The sequence below is a fragment of the Chiloscyllium plagiosum genome, unplaced genomic scaffold, assembly GCF_037043375.1.
Source record: "Chiloscyllium plagiosum isolate Xiang-an unplaced genomic scaffold, Cpla_swu_hap1 HiC_scaffold_10, whole genome shotgun sequence".
NCBI classification, from domain to species: domain Eukaryota; kingdom Metazoa; phylum Chordata; class Chondrichthyes; order Orectolobiformes; family Hemiscylliidae; genus Chiloscyllium; species Chiloscyllium plagiosum.
The window spans coordinates 103,878,220-103,894,421 of NW_028270148.1; the positions used below are offsets into that span (position 1 = coordinate 103,878,220).

The following is a 16,202-nucleotide window of genomic DNA, read 5'->3' on the forward strand; positions in this document are numbered from 1 at the left end:
CAACATTCACCTGAGCGACTCTCTTTCCTTTTATTCACCTACAAAAGCTTCTGCTACCCTTTTGGATATTTTGTGCTAGTTTCTTTCATAATGTACCATGGCTCTTTTTATTACTGTTTAGTATCCCTTTGTTTATGTTTGATACTTTCCCAATTGTCCACCCTGCCACTGGTCTTTGCTTTGTGATATACCTTAGTTTTTGCCTTTATAATGTTGCTGACTTCCTTGTTTAGCCAAGTATGTTTTTTTTAAACCTCCCTTAACATCTTCCGCACTGGGATACATTTTAGTTGTGAGGAATTGAGTAGCTCCTTAAACATCAGCCACTGCTCATCTGCTGTCTTACCATTTCACCTTCCTTCCCAATCTCCTCAGGCCAAATCTGTCCTCATCCTTATATAATTTCCTTTGTTTAATTGCAGAACAAGGCCATGGGACTCCACTTTCTCACCCCCAAACTTGAATTTTGGATTCCATCATACTATGGTCACTACTCCCTCGAGGATCCTTAACTATGATGTCATCAAGTAATCTCTCCTCATTACACAGAAACAAATCCAGAGCAGCCTGCTCCCTGGTTAGTTCCACAACATATTGCTCCAAGAAACAATCTCTATTGCATTCAATGAACTCTGTCTCCAGGCTATCCTTGCCAATTTGATTCTTCCAATCTGTGTGCATGGTAAAATCACCCATGATTATTGCTGTACCTTTCTTGCAATATTTCCTGGGTTATACTGTGCCCCACTGCAGGCCTATAGATTACTCCTACCATGTACTTCTTCCCTTTGCCAATTCTTATTTCTACCCAGACCAATTCCACATCTTGATCTTAATTACTTGTTTGCAGCCTGTACAATGCTTTGTATCCAGATGGAGAGGTTCTTTCAGCTTGAGAGTGATCAGATCCTTTTATTGATCTCCAAAAGCTCATAGTTAAATGAGCAAAGAAAACAGCAAGTGGTGGAAATCTGCAATGGAAACAAAATACATTGAAAATGAATCTGAATAGTATCCGTAAAAGAAATGTTGGCATTTTGGCTTGTAGCCTTGCACCAGAAAGAGAATAATTTGAAAGGATTACTCTGCCAACAATTAACTTCTCTTTCTATTTCAGGTGCTAATTGTGAATTTCTATAATTTTCTGTTTAGAATAGATTCCCTACAGTGTGGAAACAAGCCCTTCGGCCCAACAAGTCCACACTGACCCTCCGAAGAGTAACCCACCCAGACCCATTTCCCTCTGACAAATGCACCTAACATTATGGTCAATTTAGCATGGCCAATTCACCTGACCTGCACATCTTTGGACTGTGGGAGGAAACCCATGCAGACACAGGGAGAACGTGCAAACTCCACACAGACAGTCACCTGAGGCTGCATTCAAATCTGGGACCTTGATGCTGTGAGGCAGCAATGCTAACCACTGGGCCGCCCCATTCCAAAGCTTTCAAGTTTCACATCTAAATAAAAGTTGATGGATGATGGTCCAAAGTCACAATTACAGTATAAAGGGTTTGTATGAGGAGGAATTTGCTGTGTACAAGAAAGTTTCCACATTCAATATGCAGATACATACTGGAGAAGGAGCAATATAGGTAGAGCAAGTGACTGAGGCATCAGTGGGGGAGCACTTTGGGCAAGTGATCATAATTCTACTAATTTTAAAATGGAAAAGGATAGAACAGATCAAAAGTTAAAGTTCTAAATTGATTTGGAGGTGCCGGTGTTGGGCTGGGGTAAACAAAATGACACAACACGAGGTTATAATCCAACAGGTTTATTTCGGAGCACTCGCTTTTGGAGCGCTGCTCCTTCATCAGGTGATAGTGGAGCAGAATCATAAGTCACAGAATTTATAGCAACAGGATTGCAGTGTCATGGAATGTAATATTAAACAAATTTAGCTTAAGTCTGTCATGTTTTAGAATAATCATGTTAGTTTTGGTTCCTTCATATGTAAACCCAGAACGTTTTTAAAGTTACATTCTCAACATAGTGAGGTTAGGTTTGTTCAATTTGCATCAGTTGTGTGATACTTTAATCTTTTATGATAAATTTGGTGTCCTATGATCCTATCCCACTAGCTAATTGACAAAGGAGCAGTGCTTCGAAAGCTTGCTCTTCCAAATAAATCTGTTGGACTATAACCTGCCTGTGGTTTGACGGAGTAGCTCCCAGCACAACTAGGAGGAATCTGATCTAGTGTTCTGCTGCCACATCCCTCATGTAAGTCTGCATGCTCCATTTCACAGATTGCCATGGCATGGCATATCATCTGTTTCATACCCATTGATCAGGGCTGTGTGAGAGCAACCTCTCCACACCAAAGAAAATCAAAACAACCTTCCCCATGAAAACTGATCGTGCAAACCTTGAGAATGGCTTGTATGCTTTTAAAACCATCTTTAAAATAGGCAGAAAGGGCTAGTGATGAGGTGGTTCAGAAAACTGATTGCACTCAAAGCCATTCACACCCCTCATCCATTAATTTAACTCCAGCCTGCATAGCTCTGTTACTCATTGTCTGTCAGGATAGTGTAGGACATTGGGATTTAAAGGCAATCAGTTCCACTAAAAGGGGAGAAACACCCAGCTGGGGATGCTGGCAAATATATTTTGCAGGTAGTAGAATGACTGAGGCAATGCTGAGACTGTTTTGGAGGCTTTTGACCTGGGAGTGGATTGAATGAGGCATATTCTTTCCCTCATAAGAGCAGAAGGGCATCACATGGACTGGCAATGGGACCAGGTGGCAAAGTCCATTCATGACAGAAGCCCAACATCCAAATCATGGCAATGATGCAAGAGGTGTTTCAATGATCTGACCTGATTCTTTAAGGAATGCATCTAACTCTCTTCATCCCTGCTCAGACCCCCGTCACACACAGCTGTATTAATCACAAGGTTCAGAACACTCAGGAGAATTCCCCCTTGTCTGCCTTCACTTTCCTACACTGTGCTTCATTTCACCTCACTCTGCTCAGACTGACGCAGGCTACACTACTGCAGCCCTCATTTCTAGGGGTGAAGCCTTGGCCTTGTTGCAGGGGGTTGCTGATTGCCTGCTCATCCCTCTGTGAGCAGGCTCTGCCAATTCTGTTTCAATTGAGCTTCCGTTGACAGCAGTCAGACCTCAGCTGGAAGCTGCTGCCTGCGCTCCAGCTGAGAGATTGGCCATCAGACATTACATCATGGTTGGGTTTACAATTGTGCGCGTGGAGTTGGCCTCCGCGCTGGAGAGAATGGGCTCCAAGCTGTGCACAGGGACCTGTGCCAAGTTGGTGCTATAATCCTCCATGCTTCTTGACGTCGATCACAGGATTCCTGGCAGGCATTCCAATGTATCAAGCATTTCACTGTAAATACATATCAGCGTCCTTCTGAAATGCTACCCCAATGAATTCCTTACCTGCGTCGGTTTTGCAGAACTCATATGTGATCTCACTCTTTGAGTGAGCTAGCTCCTATGCTATAATTGCCCCCTGGTCTGGTTGCAGCCCAGTGACTTACCAGGTGCAAAACTGTTTTCAACGATTTCCTGTAAATCTAGACAGTGTCTAGGACACTAGTGAGGCTTCTTCTGGAATACTGTGTCCAGTTCTTGTTGCCCAGTTATAGGAAGGATATTATTAAGCTGGCAAGGACTCAGAAGAGATTTACCAGGATGTTGCCAGGTATGGAAGGCTTGAGTTATAAAGAAAGGCTGGATAGGCTGGGATTTTATTCACTGGAGCCTAGGAGCCTTAGAGGTGACCTTTCAGAAGTTTATAAATAATGAGAGGTATAGATAGCGTTAATGGTATTGCCTTTTCCCTTGGATGGGGGATTTAAAGACCAGGGGGTACATTTTTAAGGTGAGAAGAGAGAGATTTTATCAAGACATGAGGGGCAAATGTTTGATACAGAGGATTCTTCACGTGTGGAATGAACTTCCTGAGGAAGTGGTGGATGTGGGTACAATTACACTGGTTAAAAGACATGTGGATAAGTATATGCATAGGAAATGTTTGGAGGGATATGGACCAGGAGTAGGCAGGTGGGACTAATTTAGTTTCGGATTATGTTCAATATGGACTGATTAGACAAAAGGTCTTTTTCTGTACTGTATAACTCTGTGCCTCTCTGATTCTATGTCCCTATGAACTCTGGCTGCAAAATCAAACTTGCATGACTGTGATTGGTCAGATGGGTATTTGAAAGGAGTTTGCAGATGCCAAAAAAATAAGTGAGAAGGCAAGCGGTAGGGATAACAAAGAGTTCTGCTATCGACAGGATAAGTGAATGGGCAAAAAAATGACAGATCGAGTATTATGTGGAGGAAATGTGGGATTATGCAGGAAGAATACAGGAACTGAATATTATTATAATTGGAGAAAGACTGTAGAAAGCTACAGAAGAGAGGAATTTGGAAATCCTTTCCCAGGAATCACAAAAAGCTAATATTCAAGTTCTGTGAGTAACAGGAAAGGCAAAAATAATGTTGATCTTTAGTTCAAAGGGAAAAGGGTAATAAAGTGAGGAGATTTTGCAAAAATGATACAAGGCACGAGTTGGAACACAGTTGGAATACTATGAATCATTTTGGGCTCGAGTCTAAGGAAAAATGAGCTGACATTGGAGGCAGTCTGGAGAAGGTTCATTCAGCTAATCTGAGGTATGGACAGATTGTCTGATGAGGACAGGTTTCACAGGTTGGGCCTGTACTCACTGGAATTTAGAAAAAAAATGAAACATACAAGATTCTTCGGGGACTTGTTAGGGTAGATGCAGAGAGGTTGTTTCCTCGTGTGGAACAGTCTCACTCCAGAGGGCATAATCTCAGAACAACAGGTTGCAAATTTAAGACAGGGATGAAGGGGATCTTCTTCTCTCAGAATGCTGTGAATCTTTGGAATTCTTCACTACAGAGGGTAAATCATAGGACAACTCCCTCATTGTGGGGACAAATCTCATCAGCATTTGCCGTACCACCTCCAAGTACATCTTGCTTCAGTATCGAGATCAAAACTTAAAACACTATTCAGGTGTGGCCTGCACCATTGTAGGACAAGTTCTTTAATCCTGAACTTCAAACACCTTGCAATAATGGCTAATATATCATTTGGCTTCTGAATTGTTTGCTGTTTCTGCAAACTAACTTGTATACTGACATGAACGTGGAACAGAATTAGGCCATTTTGCCTTTCAAACTTGCTCCGCCATTTAATAAGATCATGGCTGATCTGATAGTAACCCCAAATCCATGATTTGGCCTATCCCTGACAACTTTTTACCCTTTTGCTTACCAAAAATCTATCCCTTTCTGCCACTTTGACTATCAATATTAATAAACATAATGCCTTTTGAAAAGTATTCTGCTTGTCTCTCCTGATGAGAAAATGAATAACCTCTCACTTCCCCATGTTATACTCCATCTGTCATCTTAGTACCTATTCACTTAACTCATCTGTCGTTCTATGCAACCTTTCTGAGTCTTCCTTACAGCTTATATTTCCATCTAGCTTTGTGCTATCAGCAAATTTATATGCATTCTGTCTCTTCAACTGAGTCATTAATACAGATTGTAAGTAACTGACTTGTAATGTTTTTACTACTTTTTTTTAATGACTATTGCCTGCATAGACATTCCTCACTGATGCACAATTGTTCTTATACCTTCTGTCCCTTCCTGACCCACTTCTGTGGGCGGCATGGTGGCACAGTGGTTAGCACTGTTGCCTCACAGGGCCAGAGACCCGGGTTCAATTCCCACCTCAAGCGACTGACTGTGTGGAGTTTGCATGTTCTCCCCGTGTCTGCGTGCTCCGGTTTCCTCCCACAGTCCAAAGATGTGCAGGTCAGGTGAATTGGCCATGCTAAATTGCCTGTAGTGTTAGGTATAGGGGTAAATGTAGGGGTATGGGTGGGTTGCGCTTCGGCGGGTCGGTGTGGACTTGTTGGGCCGAAGGGTCTGTTTCCACACTGTAATGTAATCTAATCTAATCACTCTGTCTTTTTCTACAATGACCTGTTGTCTTTAACTTACAGTCCTATCCACAGCCCTAGCTATACTCCTCAAACCTTGTTTCCAATGCAATTAGTAGCTCAGATTTTCAGGACCCGAATTACACTCGAACAGAGATGGACATTTCGAGAGAAAACAACAGCAAAATCATGCATGTGGAAGTCCTGTCTCTATTTTCTCCATCATGCATTTCTCTGAAATGTGTGGAGTTGCACTCCTGAACAGGTCAATTATCCTCATAAAGGCTTCATCAGTTAAGACTCCCAGCCTGTCCCTCCAAAAAGTTTGAACTCAAAGTAGTTTCCTGGTGGAGGCTGGTCTCTGACAACAGAAAGCACCCTGTTTTCCATCTGCATGGTGAATATCGATTTTTTTATTTCAAAAACATATTTTATTCAATAAAAAAAGACTTTGTACAGATACATTGTCACAAATGCAGTTTGGTTCTGTGCAGTTGCATACCAAGTAAACAAACAGACCATTGGACTTTGACTCTATCCAAGAAGAGTGAAGAGCTGCCACAGGGTGTGGTGGAGGCTGGTACAATTGCAACATTTAAGAGGCATTTGGATGGGTATGTGAATAGGAAGGATTTGGAGGGATGTGGGCCAGGTGCTGGCAGGTGGGACTAGGTTGGGTTGGGATATCTGGTCGGCATGGACAGGTTGGACCAAAGGGTCTGTTTCCATGCTGTACATCTCTATGACTCTATGACCTCTCTTATACATACAATTATTTACATATATTTGAGGCACCAGGAGGATCTGATAACTGAATAGATCTCCATTTACCTTCTCCATGGTGACAATCCACCCTCCAGAGACTGTTCTGGCTGGCACCTCCAGCATTAAGTGAACATTAAAGGGTAAGCATCCCTTTAAGTAGTGAACTTCCCTTAAAGTAATGCTTGAAATCAATGTCAACACTTACCCCAATAAGACCGTTTACTGTGAATCAAAATCACTAAACCTTTGCTTGCCTCACTGATGAACACTTACAGGCACATTTAATGATAACTGTTATTTAACAAGATTTTGGGTGACCATTTGAACAGCCGGTTTCAATTCCTTTACCAAAATGAAGACAGTGCTATTTTCTGCATCTGCAGATTGGAAGAAGTAAAAATTGCCCTTAGTAGAGTGATATGCTCTTCTTGTCGGAGGTGGGAGTTTAGGGACGTTTCTGTGGCCAGCAGCGAAAAAGCAGAATGGTGTGTTGCCTCCCTGGTGCCAGGATCAAGGATGTCTCAGGAAGGGTGCGGAATGTTCTCAAGGGGGAGAGGGCCAGCAGGAGGTTATTGTACATGATGGAACCAATGACATAGGAAGGGAAAAGAATGAGATTCTGAAGGGAGAATATAGAGTGGTAGGAATTTAAAAAGGAGGTTCTCGAGAGAAGTAATATCTGGATTACTCCCAGTGCTACAAGCTAGTGAGGACTGGAATAAGAAGGATAGAGTAGATGAATGCATGGCTGAAGAGCTAGTGTATGGGAGAAGGATTCACATTTTTGGATCATTAGAATCTCTTCTGTGATAGAAATGACCTGTACGAGAAGGATGGATTGCACCTGAATTGGAAGTGGACTAATATACTGGCAAGGAGATTTGCTAGAGCTGCTTAGGAAGATTTAAGCTAGTAAAGTGGGGGGATGGGACCCAGGGAGATAGTGAGGAAAGAGATCAATCTGAGACTGATACAGTTGAGAAAAGACGCAAGTCAAACAGCCAGGGCAGGCAGGGACAAAGCAGAGAACAAGGTAGGACTGACAAATTAAACTGCATTTATTTCAATGCAAAAGGCCGAACAGGGAAGGCAGATGAACTCAGGGCATGCTTAGGAACATGGGACTGGGATATCATAGTAATTACGGAAACATGGCTTAGGGATGGACAGGACTGGCAGCTGAATGTTCCAGGATGCAAACACTACAGAAAGAATAGAATGGGAGGCAAGAGAGGAGAGGGAGTGGTGTTTTCGATAAGGGAGAACATTACAGTTGCGCTGAGGGAGGATATTCCCGGAAATCCATCCAAGGAAGTTATTTGGATGGAACTGAGGAATAAGAAAGGGATGATCACCTTATTAAGACTATATTATAGACCCTCAATAGTCAGTGTGAAATTGAGAAACATCTTTGTTAGGAGATCTCAGTTATCTATAAGAAAAATAGGGTAGTTATGGTAGGGGATTTTATCTTGCCAAACATAGACTGGGACTATCATAGTATGGAGGGTTTAGATGGGGAGGAATTTGTTAAGTGTGTACAAGAAATTTTCCTGATTCAGTATGTGGATGTACCTACTAGAGAAGGTGCAAAACTTGACCTATTTTTGGGAAGTAAGGCAGGGCAGGTGACTGAGGTGTCAGTGGGGGGCCAGTGACCATAATTCTATTAGAGTCATAGAGTCATACAGATGTACAGCATGGAAGCAGACCCTCCAGTCCAATTCGTCCATGCTGACTAGATATCCCAATCCAATCTAGTCCCACCTGCCAGCACCCAGCCCATATCCCTCCAAGCCTTTCCGATCCACATACCCAGAGAAAGTGAGGACTGCAGATGTTGGAGATCATAATTGAGAGTGTGGTGCTGCAAAAGCACAGCAGGTCATGCAGAATCTGAGGAGCAGGAGAATCGACGTTTCAGGCATAAGCCCTTTATCAGGAATGAGGTTTGTGGGCCAGGGGGCTGAGAGATAAATGGGAGGGGGATTGCGTTGGGGGAGAGGTAGCTGAGAATGCGATAGGTAGATGTAAGTGAGGGAGAAAGTGATAAGTCAGAGATGAGAGTGGAACGGATAGATGGGAAATGTGATGGATAGGTCAGGAAAGTGGTGCCGAGTTGGAGGCTTGGGACTGAGATAGTGGAATTTTTTATTCTGGGAACAGATGCGGCAGAGGTGGAAGAATTGGGAATGAGGGGTGGCATTTTTACAGGAGGTAGGATGGGAGGACGTGTAGTCAAGGTATCTGTGGTAGTCAGTAGGCTTGTAATAGATGTCCGTGTTGAGTTGATTGCCGGAGATGGAGATGGTGAGGTCCAGGAAGGGGAAGGAGGTGTCTGAGATGGTCCAGGTGCATTTGAGGTCGGGGTGAAAGGTGTTAGTGAAGTTGATGAACTGCTCAACCTCCTCGTGGGAGCACAAGGTAGCGCCGATACAGTCATTGATGCAGCAGAAGAACAGATGGGGTTGGCGCTGGTGGATGGACTGTTCAACGTACCCGACAAAAAGGCAGGCATAGCTGGGTCCCATGTAGGTGCCCAAGGCTACCCCTTTGGTTTGGAGGAAGTGGAAGGATTGGAAGGAGAAGGTGTTAAGGGTGAGGACCAGTTCAGCCAGGCACAGCCAGCCAAGTGGAACTCCCCACCTACATTCGGAACACCACCCACGCACTTCACCTCCTCCAAGATTTTTGTTTCACTGGCCCCCATCTTCATCGCGGACATCCAGTCCCTGTACACATCTACCCGCCACGATGTAGGCTTCCAAGCACTCTGTTTCTTACTCTCATGCCGTCCCAACCAATAACCTTCCACGGCCACTCTCATCCACCCAACTTTGAGATCTGGTCTATCCCTTTCCATCACTATTTTAAAACTAGGATGACTAAAGAAATTGAGGGTTTAGTAAAAAGAAGGAAGCAAATGTCAGGTATAGACAGGATAGATCAAATGAATCCTTAGAAGAGTATAAAGGCAGTAGGAGTAGACTTAAGAGGGAAATCAGGAGGGCAAAAAGGGGACAGGAGATAGCTTTGGTAAATAGAGTTAAGGACAATGCAAAGGTTTTTACAAATACATTAAGGACAAAAGAGTTACTAGGGAGAGAATAGGGCCTCTCAAAGATCAGTAGGGCTGCTTTTGTGTGGAGCCGCAGGAGATGGGGGGAAATGCTAAACAAATATTTTGCATTAATCTTTATTGTGTAAAAAAATATGGAAGGTATAGAATGTGAGAAGATAGATGGAGACATTTTCAAAAATGTCCATAGTACAGAGGAGGAAGTGCTGGATGTCTTGAAAGGCATAAAAGTAGATAAATCCCTAGGACCGGATCAGGTGTATCCTAGAACTCTGTGGGAAGCTAGGGAAGTGATTGCTGGGCCTCTTGCTGAGATATTTGTATCATTGATAGTCACAGGTGAGGTGCCAGAAGACTGGAGGTTGGCTAACATGGTGCCACTATTTAAAAAAGGTGGTAAGGACAAGCCAGGGAATTATAGACCAGGGAGTCTGACATCGGTGGTGGGCAAGTTGTTGGAGAGAATCCTGAGGGACAGGATGTGCATGTACTTGGAAAGGCAAGGACTTATTAGGGATAGTCAACATGTCTTTGTGTGTGGGAAATCATGTCTCGCGAACTTGATTGAGTTTTTTGAAGAAGTTACAAAGAGGATTGATGAGGGCAGAGTGATAGGCATGATCTATATGGACTTCAGTAAGGCATTCGACAAGGATCGCCATGGGAGACTGGTTAGCAAGGTTAGATCTCATGGAGTACAGGGAGGACTAGCCATTTGGATACAGAACTGGCTCAAAGTTGGAAGACAGAGGGTGGTGGTGGAGGGTTGTTTTTCAGATTAGAGGCCTGTAACCAGTGGTGTGCCACTAAGATCAGTGTTGGGTCCAATACTTTTCATCATTTATATAAAAGATTTGGATGTGAGCTTAAGAGGAATAGTTAGTAAGTTTGCAGATGACAACAAAATTGGAGGTGTAGTGGACAGTGAAGAAGGTTGCCTTGGATTACAACGGGATCTTGATCAGATGAGCCAATGGGCTGAGGAGTTTAATTTAGATAAATGCAAGGTCCTCCTTTGTCCATCGAGTAATCAGGCCAAAATCTATACTTTGGCTTTAGAAAGTCTGTAGTCCAGTGGATTTCTGATGACGACATCAAGTTATTATAGAATCAACATTAACAATGCAAATTAGGGATACTGCGTTAAGAATTGGTTTTAACAGATTACTTTAAAGCTAATTATAAAAGCAAGTTTGTTTTTAACAGGGCTCCACCATGGAATTATTTTATAAGTTGAATGTCGTTCAGAACATTCCTTTCCCAATTTCGTAATACTTTGAATATGGAGGCATGCATATTCAATGTTACTTTGTTTTAAATGTATTGTATAAACGCTTCCAAGTGAAAAATTATTGACACTTGAAATACCAGAGAGAATAAAAGTATGTGCATTATATTACTTTTTCCTGTCTGCTATTAATCATGTAAGTATCTGGGACAAGATTACAAGGGCCCAGTGGAGTTAATGTTTGTAATGGCCCTTCAAACTATAAAAAAAGAACAAGACAAAGGTCCAAGGCCTATATTGCATGATCAAGATTGAAAAGAGTGTGACCTAGGGAAGTTGAGAAAAGTGAACAATAAAAACTTGTGTTTAGAAATATGTGTTGAATACTGAGATTATGTGATAGTTATCATTCGTTGTCACTTTGTCTCTTTGTCACTTTTTGGAACTTAGCTAAATGTGTTATTGCATTACTGCTACATCTTTTGCTGGAAATTTAAGATGATATTTAGGGTCAAACAAGTATTTGGACACCTGTTATAATGCCTTCTCCTTTGACATTAGAGGCAATGCTTGAACAAAAAAGTCATTGACCTGAGACGTTAACTCTTCATTTCTCTCCATAGATGCTGCCTGAACTGTTGGCTACTTCCAACACTTCCTGTTTTTCTTTCAGATTTACAACATTTGCTGTATTTTCCTTTTGTGTTAGACCTGCACTCCAAGCATTTCTGGTCCCATGATAACTTGTTTTATTCATTCTACAATCTGACATAAAAGTCCTCCCACATTCCATCAGGGAACTGGGGTGGAGGGTATTGCAGGCATCAATCCTGCATAAGAGCAGATTGTGATGGTACACGGACTTCTAGCCTAGCTGTTTATACTGCGGCGCTGTGGAGTCCATGGACTAAGTGTATTTGCACTCCCTTTTTTGGTTATGTGAAGAACCTCAAGTTGTGTTTTGGTTGCACTTCAGCCCTATGCTTCTAATCTTTGGTGACTTGATATGGAGGGGTATGGGCAGATCTCCTCATGTGTCTGCCCCTGGGCTTGGCCAAGCTGGCTATAAACAAGTCCAGGCATTGGGCTGTGGAAGTGGAATGGGGGTGATGGGAGGGGTCATTGCTGCCCACTGCCTGGCTATTCTCTGTAGTTCTGATTAGGCTGGGGCAGCACGGAGGCTCAGTGGTTAGCACTGCTTCCTCACAGTGTCAGAGACCCGGGTTCAAATCCCACCTCGGGTGACTATCTGTGTGGAGTTTGCACATTCTCCCTGTGTCTGTGTGAGTTCCCTCTGGGTGCTCCGGTTTCCTCCCACAATCCAAAGATGTGCAGGTCAGGTGAATTGGCCATGCTAAATTGCCCATTGGGTTCAGGGATGTGTTAATGAGGGGTAAATGTAGAATAGGTTTGGGTGGAATACTCTTCTAAAGATTGGTGTGGACTTGTTGTGCTGAAGAGCCTGTTTCCACACTGTAGGGATTCTATGAAAACTTCTATGCATCATTGGAGAGGGAACATGCTGTGTCCAGCAATGCTCTTGATGCCTTTAGAGTGAGATGGGGCACCATGGGGTATGTTTTGCTTTATTTTCCCTCCAGTTCAGTTCCTGCACTCTCTCCCTAACCCGCTCAATTTTTGATGTTAGCATTGCCCTTAAGACGTTTTGCTTGTAAACATTCAATTGGTCAGGCAGGTCTTTCCCTGGCAGTGGAATATTTTGGCTGGTAGGGTGATCCTTTGATAGAAATGTATGTATTTATTTGTTCATTGGATGTGGGCAGTGGTGGCTCAGTCTGCATTTATTGTCCATCCCTAATTACCCAGAGGGTAGTTAAGAGTCAACCACGTTTTCACAGATCTGCAGTTGCATGTTGGCCAGGCTAGGTAAGGATGGCAGATTTCTTTCCTTAAAGGGCATTCATGAATCAATCTTTTTTTGTACCAATAGTAGTTGCATTAGTCTAGCTTTTTATCGCACTGAATTCAATTCAAGTTTTACCATTTGCCAAAGTGGGATTTGAGCCAGTGTCCTCAGAACATTGAACTGGGAGTTCTGGATTACCAGTCCAGCAATACTACCATGGCTCCATCGCTTCCCCAAAAGAAAGTTTGATAATATTTAAAAAGGAAAGGTTTGCAGGAATTATGGAAAAAGGGCAGGGGAGTGGAACTAGCTGGATAAAAGAGTCCACACAAATACAGTGGACCAATTGGTCTCCATCTGTTTTGTCAGATTCATGTTATGGCTGCAAGATGATGAATTTTCTACTTTTTAATCAAAGGATGCCACCTTGCCTGATGTTCTAAGTTTAATTATAATTCAATCAAAATCACAGTTTATATCTACCTAAATAAGCTCTGTAATTAGAGGATAGGAAATTTTAAAATATAAATCCAGCAGCAGAAAAATAGAATTAAGAACCATTGAGAAAACTGGCATTTTCTTGACTAGGATTTTTAGAAACAATTGATGTTGCAAATTAACTGAACATAAAACTTAATGCTCGGCAAACAGTTAATAAAAGTCTTAACAACCTTTGCACTAATTTGGCAGTTCATAATAATTTACTAAAATTAAATCTTAAAAAGAGAATGGTGAGGCTGAGAAATGTTTCATTCACGTAAACGTTCATTCAGTAATTGTTTCCAGCAACTGAAGTGACTCCATTTTGCGGGTGAGGTGATTAATATATCCATTCAGAAGTTTATGGTTGGCACAGAGTATTATTCTACAACATTGACACTGGTTATTTCCTAATGTCAACACTTGCTGGAGAAAAACGCTGTTCCGACAGCGAATTAATTGCAGTAGTTACGATTCCAGTCTGTGAAGAATATTACAAAGATTGTGTACACTGATTTCTGTTCAATTCACCAAACTTTACTACTGTATATAGAAGTGAAACTGATCATGTATGAATGATGCTAGAACTTAAGACCATCTGTTCTTAACAATTGCTGTTCTAACAATCCAATAGTTTATTTCTTAAATTTGTGATCTTTTTTTAAAAACAAGGTAATCATGGAACTATTTTGTGAACACATTGAAGCATTCATATATATATTCTGTGAATGTATGTGAAATAGGTATCTTTAATAGCTATAACACACATCAATATTTGCAAAGCTAACTATCAGCTTTTCAGATGTCTAATAGCAACTACAAAATGGGGTTCTATGATAATATAATTGAACCAGCAAGTAAAATAATTTCATAAAGGAAATGCACAAATGCATCAAAAAGAGGATTCTTACTCTGCACTACATTCACAGAGAATCCATTGTAAGGAGATTTTTTTCTGTTTTAGGCTTTAGTGCTCCATATTTTCTGAGAACACATAATTGATTTTAATGAAATTTTAATAAGTTTAATTAAATTATTTTACCAATATTCATAATAGATTGGCTTAATTTCAGATTACTCCCATAAACTTTTGCCATCAACTTCTGTTGCAAAGCAAACCTCTTGCCATTATAGCAATATTTAAGCAAAGCTAATAAAAAAATTGCAAAGTCACATTTGGTATTTCAAATTGACTTTGTCTGACATAGAACACCTTCTCTGTTATATGCAATTTCTGTAGTAGCAATGTTAAAATTTTCAGACTGAATTTTGTTTAGTTTATGTAAATCAACAGGGAATGACAAAAAAGAAATTTGCAAGGGGCAACTTATTTTAAGAACAGATTTTAGACTTTCAGTAAATATAATTATCTGCATCCTCTTGCTTGAAGTTTTGATGTGTCCTTTTTCATTACAGTGTACCTTTCATTTTGTGTATGTTTGCATAAAAACTGAACATGTAAATTTAGAATTTTTCCGTTGTTGCTAATTAAAACAGTGAAGCATGCCCTTCTGTCTGACAGCACAGCTTATCTTAATTTTCAGCTTATGTGAAATGAATTACTGAAAGTTCAACAGATCTTACAGGTTGACTAACAGAACAATTTGAAATGCATGATAAGGTTTCAGTGTTCAGATGCCAGTGCAATTTCAGAATCTCCATTCTCATATGAATAGGAATGCAGAGTTGACAATGAATATTTTTAGGTGTCAAATCATGCTATGGTCTTCTTACATTAATTGTTTAAAAACTCGCAGTGCAAATGCTGCATTTAAAAAAAATTAACTGTATACTTTTTTTCCTGAAGTATTTCCCTAATTCTCCTCTACTTTATGAATATGCACATCCCACAATTACACATATTTTACAAAGCCATGCTATCGTTTAATTTGGTGGCACAGTTTTCTTGGGAGCAATACATTGATAAAACTTTCTTTCAAGGCTTGACTGGGAGAATGTAACAAATTCTCAATGAGCACATAGTAAAACTTCAGTTGCATACAGACTGATCGCACTGCAATTTGCTACATGTTTTTTCATTGGTTTTCTCATTAACACATCAGTTGTGACACAATTAACTGGTCATCAAAAAAATAATCAAAGACATATACTCTGGACTGGCACCTTATCTGTCTAATGAAGGAATTGATTTAATTTGGTTCGAATCAGTTCCAAAATTTCAACTGAGTTCAATTAATTAATAAAGTCTATTCAAAATCTTGCAGATGCCACTGTCAGCCTCCCCTTCATGGGTAAGGAGCCACTTCTCTCTCCACATTTTGATCCTGCAGTGTTAAAGTGGTGAGCATATAAACTTTGTTAAATGCATCTCTCACATACTGGTCAAGTAAATAAAGTCATTTATTGTCATGGGGCTTGCCTTCTCTTTTTATTAGAATTCCATTGGCAAGCTAAGAGAGAAATTGCAAGGCAAGATAGTTAAGTGCAGTACATAGTCTTAAAGCCAATTGCAATAAAGTTAGAATCCCTGCTGTTACCCTTAGTAATTTAAACTCTAGAATTGGAGTCGAGGTTTTCTCTCTCTTTCTCAGTTTTAATGCCCAAGGCTCTGAGGGAGGTTTAACACATTTGTTATAATTTAATTGAATTTATTAAGAAGTGTTAAATTGCAGCACATCGAATCAGACGTGGTATAAATGTGTTTATTTAAAAACAAAAAGGCCAGATATGTCTTGAAACATTTCAGAGGATGACGAGCAAAGCTGAAAGAGCCGTGTAATCAACCCAGTACTTCGGAAGCAAGGGACACTTAACTGTTTGCAGATCGGAGTGAATTATTCCATTTCTGAAAAATG

General features: G+C 41.0%; 1 long non-coding RNA gene across 7 annotated transcripts in view; it reads right to left on the reverse strand.

Annotated features, from left to right (window-relative positions):
- Positions 1 to 16,202, reverse strand: part of LOC122553067 (uncharacterized) — a 94,123-nt gene that overhangs the window by 55,403 nt on the left and 22,518 nt on the right. For all 7 annotated transcript variants that reach the window (XR_015758523.1, XR_015758525.1, XR_015758520.1 and 4 more), the window contains one exon: positions 841 to 971. This is a non-coding gene — a long non-coding RNA (uncharacterized LOC122553067). The remainder of the gene's footprint in view (positions 1 to 840; positions 972 to 16,202) is intronic.